We start from the raw sequence: 12,514 nt of genomic DNA, 5'->3' as shown, positions 1-12,514 counted from the left end.
CCCCATTTTAGTGAGAGGATAACTACAGCCATCTGAAGAGCCATAAGAAGAGAAGGACTAGACATACAACTAGCCCACTCCAGCCCCTCTCTGAGAAGACACTTGGCAAAGAAATGAGCAAGGGGCAACAATCAATGCACTCTAACTGCCCCATCTGTGACACCGATTTATGCCAACGGGTAAATGTTTTGTATAGAATACAATGTAACAAATGCAACAAGTTCTCTGTAGATAGCACAACAAGACCATTACACATTCGCATCAAAGAACATCTGAACACGAGAGCCTCCTCCTCCTTCAGAAAACATCTAGACAGATGCCAGAACACCGACAAAAGCACAACAGTCACAACTGAGGCCAATGAAAGAAATTTGGGTAATCTAAGAATTAAGGAAGCTATCCTCATAGACAGACTAAGGCTCCAAATTAACAACAGGCTGGAGGTTGGCAATCAGTATATTATTTAGCTACATCTGGATGCATGTAGGTTCATTTTTGATAATATGCTCATGTTTTATTTTAAAAAAAGAAGAAAAAAAGAACCTGCACATATAATACATAACTTAGAAGCATCACTGCGGATGTGCCAACACACATGAGCTTGAGACTTGGCCGCACTCACGCACTTCTCATGAGGAATTCTGGAAGGAGCTTTGTGAGACCACTGCAGAGAGACGCTTCCGGAAAAACAAAAAACTTCAGTAACCGTTGGAAAACCGATTGTAGCAGTGACTCGAACAATTCCTAGCAATGTCTGAAGAAAGAATTTTTGTATTCTGAAACATTACATCAGACTGTGGATAATTAAATTATAACAATTATTATAGTCCATTGTTGTTACTATAGTGCGTTATTGTGCCATTCAAGACATATTTTATTCCAATTTCTTTTGGGTACTCCCTTGTGTATGTATATATATATGTGTGTGTGTGTGTGTAGAAGTGAGATGAAGTGGTGAAAAAAGATCTTCAGATGTTGGGCCTCACAGAGGAAATGGCATGTCCCTTTTACTATAACCCTGACCTTGTGAGTGCATTTGGTAGATGGAAACTGAAAGAAGTTTGTTGCATATATGTGTGTGTGTGTGTGTGTGTATTTATATATAGACATGGGATGCAGTGAGAAAGGATCTTCAGATGTTGGGTCTCACAGAGGGGACGACAAGGGACTGAGAATTCTGGCAGTTTGTTGTGCTCGAGAAGACATGCCAATCTAAACAAAATTGTGGTTGTCCATGCATACAGGCATATCTTCTACATCCCTCTCTGTCAGCTGAGAGATCCTAGTTTTATGGGCTCATGAGTGTTAGTGCCACATAAAGGTACCTGTACCAGTGCCATATAAAAGCACTCATGCCATTGCCATGTAAAAGTGCCCAAGCCAGTGCCATATAAATACATCCAGTACATTCTGTAAAGTGGTTGGCATTAGAAAGGGCATCCAGCCATAGAAAGCATGCCAAAAACAGACAAATGGAGCCTGAGCAGGTCTCCATCTGGCTAACACCTGTCAAACTGTCTAACCCATGCCAGCATGGAGAACGGATGTTAAATGATGATGGTGTCTCTGTGTGTGTGATTCTGTTTACTTTTGTCTTGACATCATTTAATGATTGTAAATGAGCATCATTGTCATACAAGTAATGTTTATTTCTTGTCTTCCCTAATGAAATATTAGCTTGCTTGGAAACAGGTAAGGGTTGGTGAAAGGGAGGACCTCTGACCATAAGGAAAACCTGCCTCAACAAATTCTGTCTGATCCATGCAAGGCTCAGTAGATCTAGTCAATAGTTTCTTTTACCTAGATGGCCTAATAAGCAATGGAGTGTATTGCAAAAACAATAACCAGAGTAAGGACTGGGTGAAAGAAGTTCATGAAATGATTCTCTATGTTGGCAACATAAGCATTTCTCTCTCCAAGTGAATTCTAAACTAACTGATGCTTGAGCACAAAATGTGATATTGCATAGTAGAAAGATATGGGCAATAAATGTGGAGAATATATGACAACTGAAAAGAAATTAAATAATTATGTTCCACTGGATGTGTCACATCAGAATGCATGAGTGACAAAGTACAAGGCTGCTGAAAAAAAATCTTCAGCATTTGTGCATTAAAGAGAAGACTGATGGCATGGACATGTGAGGTTTGTGATGAATAAGAGTTCGATGAAAATGAGTCAAATGATGTAAGTAGAAGGAGCTTGTAGATGTGAATAGTCATGAAATAGTGCAACAAATGGGAAGATACTGTGCTTTGATCAGGTTGACTCATGCCAGTATGGAAAAGCAGATATAAAGACAATGATGATATCCATATGTAATTGCTGAGAAATTACACAAGTACTTTTTCAGCAGCTTTGGGATGAGGATCCACTTGCTGGGTTTTGCTATCTTTACTGCTCATCAGCACTCACTCACCTCTTCTGCTAAGGTGTTGAAATAAAGTAGTGGAAGGTTATTTATTAAAGCTGGAGTCAAGACTACTAGGAATATCAGCCAACTCCCAGCCTATTGTCATAAAAAGGAAAGGACACATAAGATGATGTAATCCTAGATATATCATGTTCGAATAAATGATGGCATGATCAATCAACTACTACTAGTAGTATACTATATTTACTTTATGTACATATGGTGACAGTGGGGTTAAACCCTTAAGGATTTTCCTGGTATTCCACTGGCTGCCCCTGTTTAACTCTTTAGCATTTAAACTGACCATATCTGGCAAAAATATTTTATCAGTTTTATGCACAAACTGGTAAGATCCGGCCTCTCACACCTTATAATATTATTCTCAATATAAACAGTCATGTCATTGAAATCTCAGTTACAAGATTGTAGGCACAGTTACCTCCCCTGATAGCGGTTGCCTAATTAGCTGGACAATAGAGGGTACACGCAACATTAAGGTTCAGACACTCACCTCTTCCTCTTTTGGCATCGGGACGTTCGAGAGCAAAGACATGATCTAGTTGGCTCTCTCACACCACACGCCAGCTAGCAGACAGGAGGTTACACGCAGGAGAAGATCATGGCCTCCATGCATTAAACCATTTCGATTTATCATTCAGCTTGTATATATATGTGAGGCCGACATTAAAGGTATTTAAGGTTACTGCCTTGTTCTAGGTATTTCTTTGTATCGTGTTCCTATCAAATGATATTACAGCCTTCTGAATAGAGTCATATTTAGATGGCTCCACAACCATGATACAAACAGACTGTCTAAAAGATAATGCACAACTAATTCAAATGAATATGAACCAATAATTATTACACTTGACAGCGGAATGCTAAAGGGTTAAGAAGTCAGTGATGAGAACAAATGTCAAAATTTGCAAAACTCTGATAAATAAATGCCACAAAAATATATACTTGATTTCTGATATATTTTCTTTGATTTAGGCTCACATCAGCCTTGATCAGAAGCATTCAAGCCATGGCCATTCTATCTTATTTTTTCTCCAATCAATAGTATACCCCAGATAACATTACCCAATGCATTGTTTTTAGGAGAGTAGGGTTTGGTTTGAAGGTAATTTGAGAAACAGGTCAAGAGATTACATAGTTCTTTCATCCGTTCTTTCTTTGGTTCGTCCAACAACATACTATTATTCTTCTATTGAAAGTAAGAATGTACTTGTAGTGGTTAAGTTTGTATCAGTATGTGTTAAGGTGAACAAATGCGAGAGGCATGTGGATGCCTTTGTAGTAAACAAATAAGTGACATTGATTCATAGTTAGAATAATTTATTTACTGTCCTTGCATTTGTCTTTGGTATACAATATTCTTCACTACATGTAATTGTTGACAACTGTTACGAGTTGCTAGTAATAGAAACAGGGCACATCTGTGGAGGTGATATGTCAGAACTGAATATGTTTGTCTGTGTGCGTGCGTCGTTCATCTGAGAAAGTAGTCTGCCATGAAACTTCATTTGAACATTTCTCTCGTTCTCTGCGTGTCTGCCAAAGCCTTCTGTCTGCGTCCCAGGCCTTTCTGTCTGTCTCTCTGTTGACCACGGTATTTTATAATCGCTGTGGCAGCTAGAAGGACAGACATACTGCAGCAGAAATTGTGCCTGAATAGGTCAGCTCCTGTCCATTTGAACTTTGCCTGACATGGCAGAGGTCGTAGGCCAAAGGGAGATGATTTATCATTTTTTGACAGGACAAAGAAAACCTTTTTTTGCGCCTGTTGATCATGGTGGTTTGGACGACCGAGAATCCTCAGAATCTGAGCTTGCAGAAGGAAGTGTTAATTTTTACATATTTCCAAAAGTAATCACTTTCCAGTTTTTGTTCATTCATGAAAAAAATAAATGATACTTAATTTAAATATTTTGAGTCTGACATTACTAATGCTTTTGCATTTGCATGAATGGCATACAAACACAATCCTTTTATCGATAGAAGTTTTGGCTCTTATATTGCCCTTGCTTAAGAATATATATTTTCTTGAAAGAAGCCAAATTTACCAAACTAAAGACGTATATGACATAGTAACTACGTACTTCTCTTTTGGTCATAAAAACTATGTCTCACTGGATATTTGATTTGTTTAGACAATGTTTCCCTGTTGATAGAAAAACATAATTCTCAGGTTTTTAGAGCGAAGACTTGACTGACGGCGATGTGAAAATCTGCCATGAAGCAGATATGTAAGAAAGGTAACTCATACAAAACAAGGAATGCAAGGGAGATCATTACTCCAAAGTAATCACTAGAATTGAAAGATTCTGGGCTGTTTACTATCAATAAGAATCGCTTGCGCAAAATGTATATAATGTTAACAAATGAAAAGCTCTGTTCGACACATTAACTCGCATCAACTTTTCGTTGACTTTTTACCAGTTTGTAATATCCCGTAATTTATTGATTCCTTAGAGTACCAAAGAAAGCTTAATCTGAATGTAGGCATAGTACAATTCACTGGAGAAATTTTCTGTAGCTTTCTACTCAGAGAGGGTCTGAAATCAGAATTAACGAAGCACTCTTCAATTCTGTTTTCAGTTGGAGCTGAGCTAAACTTTTATCTGGTACTTTTTTTTAGAGCTAAATGAACTGAATTTCTACGTGGTATCTTTAGATAATACATTTTTCAGGCATATTGAAATACGACCTCCGTTGGACGGGCACTGTGAGTGTGTATGAATAACAAAGTACAAATGGACTGAAAGAAAAACCGAGCATATGAGGAATCGGATCTAGTGTGCAAGAAAGGTGACTGTGTTAGTATGGATATGGGTGAGGACAGTTGTATAAAGAAGTGCTGATCATTTTTATGTGGATGGAGCTTGTGGAAGAGGGAGACCCCGGAAGACATGGGATGAAGTGGTGAAGGCTGATCTCCAGACTGTGAATCTCATGGAGTAGATGACAATGGACTGAGATGACAGGTGATGTGTGATTCTTAAGAAGACTCACCCAAATTCAACAGGTTTTAAAGGGTTTGATGATAATAATAGTGATAAAGGTTGCAAAATTACTGATTCCCTATATCCAGCAGGCCTGGAAAGTCAGTAGAAATACTTTTGGTGGGAGTAATTTTAGGCAGTGCATGGATGTATGCTTCATATTTTAGAGGTAGGTATTATTTAATGTTTTTTCTTATTTAAGTTGGTATGGTGTGACTTTACTGCTAACTCTAGCAGGTTAAATGACTACATAGAAGCTCCATCATTGGCATTTTTATAATTAAAGTAGAAGGTGATGGGGTGGCAGAAATAGTAAAACGCTGTTTTTATGTTGATCTCAAATTCTGCAAGAGTTTCCTTTGCTTTTATCTCTCTGAGGGTTTAAAATAACTGGTATAGATTTGTACAAACTTCACCCTTAATTTCATGACTGTGTTATTAATGTAAAATATCTAGTCATGAAATTTAAAAAAATATATATGGGAGATTGGCTGAATTGTTAGTGTGTTGGATAACATACATTGCAGTAGTTAGTTATGTTCTTTTCCATTTTGAATTTAAATTCTGCTGGGCTTAACTTTGCTTTCAACTTTTCAGGTTTGATAAAATAAATTATCAGTCAAGTATTGGGTTGATTTATATTCCTATAATGCATCCTAGTTTTAAATCAAGTCACTGAGAAAGCCTCTGTTGTCACTCAACCTACTAGAAATAGTAACCAAGTCTCCTTCAAATCACACATTAAGAATACATAGGATAATTCTAGGTGCACTGTGCCTAGAAAGAATAGTAAGTAGTCAACAACAAAATAGTTTGAAAAGGATTTGCTTTTAATTCTTTTTCCCAAAATAGTTCAGCAAGATTTTATAGCAGACAAGACCATTGTTCATATGAAATGTAAAATTGTTCTTGATAACCAGGGATTTTCCTTGTGATTGAGATTTCCATGTGGAATTGGTTGATGCACATCAACCTGTAATCAGAACTAGAGCCTGAGTTCAAAGGCAAGGTGAGTCAAAATGATTCAGGGACTGGAGTAGTTTCTTAGACCCACAACAGGAATTGAACTTAATACTCTAAGTTAACGAATGAGCTACCACTTTTACAGAGCTGGCACAGTTAGAATTTTCCCTTCAATTATACCATACATCATTATTGTTTAACGGCATGGGTCAAATGGTTTGACAAGATCCAGCAGGCTGCAGAGCTGCACCAGGCCCCAGTGTCACCATGTTGTCTCAACAAAAGGAAAGATATGGAATAATGTGATTCTGGTTGCATTGTGTCTGTAGAAAAGATGGAATGGTCATGTCTGCTTGATCAGAGTTAACCTTAGCTTAAACAATTACAACAGAACTGCTTAAAGTGGCAATTTGTTCCTTCTCTGTGGAACTTATTTATAACTAGGTAGATGGGTTAATTTAAAAGTTAATTCTCTGAGACACAAATATATATTGCTGCTGACAGAATATTATTTGCTAACCACTAACTAACCATTCATTCATCTCTTCTCACACTTGCATGTTGTCTTGTCCATGGACGCAAAGTAGTGTTGGTAATAGGATATGAACCACTATCTTGTTTGAAATTCCAGCAACTCAGTCATCAACACATACACACAATTTCTCTCTGAATCATAATTGTCACTTGCAAGTAGAATCTGGTAGCATATACAGTACTTTTTGCTTATTATCATTTTAGATATATAAACAGTCACAAGGAAAGATACCCTCTTGACCATAGCACTCTTTGACTGAGTAGAACATCAATGATTTGACTGCTGGAGGGACAAAGGGCTGCACCAGTACTAAGCTGATACTTATTTTCAGCTGAGTAGACTGGAGCAACTTGAAATGAAGTGCCTTCCTTGCTCATGAACACAATGCACTGCCCAGTCCAGGAATCAAACCTGTGACCTTATGTTTGTGAGTCAAACACCCTAGCCTCTACGCCATGTGCTGTTGCTTATCTATCTCTAAATAATTAATCTGATTATCAGTTTATACCTTTACTTCCTGTCATAGCTTTAAATTAAACCACTGAGAATGCCTCAGTAGTCACTCAACCTACAAGAAATAGTAGCCAGATCTCTTTCAAATCACATACTATTGTCTTAGAACAGAACACACTGGATAATATAATTCTAGGTGCATTGTACCAAGAAAAAAGATCAGGTAGTCAACAACAAGATAGTTTGAAAAGGAATTGCTCTTAATTCTTTTCCCAAGAAGTCAGCAAGATTTTATAGCTCAAATATATCCTTCCTTCCTTCTTTGCATTATCAAGTTGACAAACAACTCCTGGTAATTTTCTTGACAAGTATTTTTTGTTTGACATGGGTATGTTCATAGAAGAATACTAAGGCGATTCTCCATTGCTTTCAAGTGTTTCTTATAAGACACCCTCTTGGTGGCTAAATACAGATATATTTCCTCATACCATACTCTACCACATCTGTCTGAATAACCAAATTGTAAAGAGCTGGCATAAATACCACAAAACATTTATGCCAATGTTTTAACCATTCTATCACCTGACAGAAAAATAAAAAGGAAAGTTGACTTTGATAGGATTTGAATTTGGAATGTAAAAAGCTGTAACAAATACTACAATTCATTTCGTTTGTTGCTCTGACAATTCTTCTAGTCCATTGCACTGGATTGGCACTTTATTTTATAGACTCTAGAAGGATGAAAAGCAAACATGGCCTCAGCAAGATTTGAACTCAGAATGTAAGAAAACTAGAATAGATACTGCAATGCTGTTTGTCAGCTGCTCTAACAATTCTGCCACTTCTTTGCCTTTGGATACCACTCTGCCCTAAGTTTTATCTTTTCCTATTACCAAATAGTACTACTACTGCATATAAAATGTAACCTAATTTTCAAGATAAGTGCTTGAGAAAGACTTCCCCACACTAGACTGGATGCTAGTCACTAATAGGTTCAGCTCATCAGAGAATCTGTGCTCATCATTGCAAGCTTAAGAAACAACTAGCAATCATATTTGACCTTTCTGGGTGTGACAGTAAGTGAGGCTGATACAGTAGAGAACATTTTGGTGATTAGGTTCTTGGTTTGGATCCTGCCAAAACTGGCTATGTTATTGATAAATATTACCAATAATGTACTTAGGTAAGATGGTGAGCTGGTAGAATCATTATCATACCAGGCAAAATACTTAGTGGTATTTTATCTGTCTTTACATTCCGAGTTCAAATTCTACGAAGGTCAACTTTGCCTTTTTTCTTTTTGGGTTTGATAAAATAAGTACTAGTTGAGCACTGGGGTTGATGTAAGCAACTTACCCACTCCATCGAAATTGCTGGCATTGTGCCAAAATTTGAAACCAATAATGTACTTAGGCCAATTCCACTGACTACTTCTTACAAAAAAAAAACAATGTAACCTTCTGCCTATGTAAAGAATCAATGAAATATTATTGCTATTACCTACAAGGAAATATACACCTTGTTTTTATTTTATAGTGTAGAGGATTGTTGTTTAGCATCAGGTTAGCTCTACTGATTATTTTTTTTTCAGGCATTCTTCAAAAAACCAGTCTTCCTGAAGCTTGCTAACATTACTTCTGATGTACCTATTTCCCTTTCCTCTTTATGACTCTCTTACTGCACCCTTTCCTCTTTATGACTCTTTTACTGTCTTTCTTTTTGTGTTTTATTCTATGTACTGAACATACATGGATTTTGGCTATTATAACTGTCTCTCTTTACTTAACTTGCTGCTGCTTTCTGTCTCCCCTTTCATCCTTTTTTTCAATGAGTTGTTGTGTACCTGGGCATGCTGTACAATAATCTCATTATTATTACAGTTTTCAGCCATGTTTGTTTGTCTATGGACAAGATATCTCAAGAACTGCTGGATGGATTCAGATGAAACTTTCAGGGATGTTTGACCTCATGACTGGCATGAACTGATTACATTTTGGGATCAATCCAGTACTGGATTATTTTTCTTGTCTTTTGACTTAATTTTTGAGAGCGGTTGGGCTCATTTTTAGTATTCTTGTCGAGTTTATTTCAGAAATTCTCATTTTAAAAATCATCTCTGGCTAATTGTTGAGAAGACATTGGTGTTGTCTTGGCAGATGTTTGCGCTCTCTGAGTGCCCTTTATTATTTTTATTATGAAGCTGTGAGCTGGTAGAATCATTAGCATGCTGAGCATAATGTTTAGCAGTATCTTTACTGTCATTACATTCTGAGTTCAAATGCTGCTGGAGTCAATTTTGCCTTTCATTTTTCAAGGTTGATAAAATAAGTGCCAGTGAAGTACTGGGGTCAATGTAACCAACAAACCCCCTTCCCCAAATTTCAGGCCTTGTGCCCATAGTAGAAAGGATTATTGTTAATATTATTAATATTATTAATAAGGCGGTGAGCTGGCAGAATCATCAGTGTGCTGGATGAAATGCTTCGTGGCATTTCACCCATTGCTACATTCCAAGTTCAAATTCTGCCAAGGTCGACTTTACCGTTCATTCTTTCGGGGTTGATAAAATAAGTACCAGTTATGCACTGGAATCAATGTAATCAACAATCCCCCCCACCAAATTTCAGGCCTTGTGCCTATAATAAAAAGGATTATTATTTCTTGGGCTACAATATCCAATGTATCTCCTTCCTTTTTTCTTTAGTATGTGACTGGAGGAAGATTTGGTTTCTATTTCTAGTTGGTCAAACAATGGTATAAAATCTCCTTCGTTACTTCATTGGCAAGGTAGATTTCATCATAGATGAAATAAATGCATATATAAATATATAACAACATAGTCACAGGAGTAGCTGTGTAGTTGAGAAGCTTGCTTTCCAACTGCATAGTCTAAGGTTCAGCCATACTGCTTGGCATTTTGGGTAAGTGTCTTCTACTATAGCCCCAAGATGACCAAAAGCCTTGTGAGTGGATTTGTTACACAGAAACTGAAAGAAGTCCATTGTATGTGTGAGTGTATCTATGTGTGTGTAATCATCATCATCATCATCATCGTATAATGCCCTCTTTCTATGCTGGCATGGTTTGGATGGTTTGACATGAAACTGGCTAGCAGGGAGCTGTCCAGACTCCAACTGTCTGTTGTGGGATGGTTTCTATGGCTGGATGTCCTTCCTAATGTCAACCATTTAGCAGAGTGTGCTGGATACAGCATGTGTGTGTGTGTGTGTGTGTGTGTGTGTGTGTGTGTGTGTGTGTGTGTGTGTGTGTGTGTGTGTGTGTGTGTGTATATACATATATACATTACTATCCAAAAGTTTAAGATCACCTAAACTTATTTTGAAAAACATCTACAAAATAACAGAGATTCTGGTAAAATATTTTATTAATGTATAGTTACGTTTATTGGATGACATAATTAACTCAGCAACTAAACAAAACTGTAAAAATCAGAGAAATACTCTAAATCTTAGACTCATCAAAATATCCACCCTTCGCCTTAATCACGGCAGAGCATATTCTGGGCATTCTTTCGACCAATGAAAGCAAATATTTGCTGGTAATATTTTGCCACACCTCTTGTAAGAGTGTCCAGAGGGTTTCTACACTACTTGGTTGTTGCTTTTTGACTCTGCAATCCAATACATCCTACACAATTCTGATCGGATTGGGCTGGCCATTCCATTACAGTCAATTTTTTCCATCCATTTTCTTTTGTAAATAGTTTTTGCATAGATTAGAAGTATGCTTAGGATAGTTGTCTTGCATCACCATGAAATTATCACCAATCAACCTTGTTCCAGATGGAATGGCATGATTCTGGAGGATAAGAGTAATACCAATTTTGGTTCAATACTCCTGTTACCCGATGAATATCCCCAAAACTGTTGCCTGCAAAACACCTCCAGATCATCACACTTCCCCACCACCTTGTTTTACAGTTGGAACTATATACACTCAGGAGTCATCTGTTCACCAATTCTTCACCTCACATAAACTACATTTGGATCTGAAGATTTCAAGCTTTGATTCATTAGTCCAGAGGTCGTGTTTCTATTGATCAATGGTCCAGGTTTGGTGTTTTCTGGCCCATATAAGTAGCTTATGTTTATTCACAGGTCAAAGCAGTGATTTTCTGGCAGCACAACAACCATTTACACAGGCAGCAATGAGTCTACTCATGGTTGTAGGAGACATGTTAGCTTTGCCAGCTTCACTTACTTGTGCAGCAATTTTATTTGCTGTTAGACAATTGACTCTGATGAACTTATCCTGTGATTTAGAAGTCACTTTTGGACAACCTGACTGAGCTCTGTTGTTATTTTTTCCTGTTTCATTATACCTTACAATGAAAGAGCAGATGGCAGTGTAGGAAACTAACTTTTTGGGCTATATCTTGAAAACTATAACCTTCACTATGTAATGTGACAATGTTTTGCCTCTTTTCAGGTGATAAATTACTGGTTTTGCCCAAAATTTAGATTGATTTTTAGGAATTTCACTTATTTTACTTAATTTTTAATAACTGAACCTGAAAGAAACAATAACATTTAATGTGGTCATTAAATGATGTTATAAGGAGTGTAAATAATCAAAATGTATTGCAATGTAGCCAAAAAGTGGGAGATAAAATGATTTTGACAACATTCCCAAATACGCTTGCACTCAAGAAATATGATTATTTGCATATAAAATATGTATAAATAGTGTTATTCCATTTTGAATTAAACCCCAAACTTTATGTAGTATGTTATTCCATATTTTTATTCCAAAAAATTATCGTCTAAATCGATGACATATTGAAACAAACTTTTGTAGATGATCTTATACTTTTGGATAGTAGTGTATATATATTTATGTATGTGTATCCTTGTCTTGACATCATGTGATGGCTATAAATAAGCATCATCCTCATAGAAGCAAAGTTGTTCATTTTCACCATTCTGTGAAAAACATGAATAGCTATGGGAAAATATTACTTTGCTTAGAAACAGGTGACAAGAAGGGCAGTCAGCCGTATAAAGTTTGTCTCAACAAATTCCATCTGACCCATGCAACCATGGAAAAGTGGATGCTAAACGATGAAAATGATTGTATCCCAGCCCATCCTCCCCAAGTGTCAACCCACTAGAATTCCCTCTCTGT

Source organism: Octopus bimaculoides, chromosome 1 (assembly GCF_046866305.1).
Source record: "Octopus bimaculoides isolate indiv1 chromosome 1, ASM4686630v1, whole genome shotgun sequence".
NCBI classification, from domain to species: domain Eukaryota; kingdom Metazoa; phylum Mollusca; class Cephalopoda; order Octopoda; family Octopodidae; genus Octopus; species Octopus bimaculoides.
Note: the sequence above shows the minus strand (reverse complement) of the source record.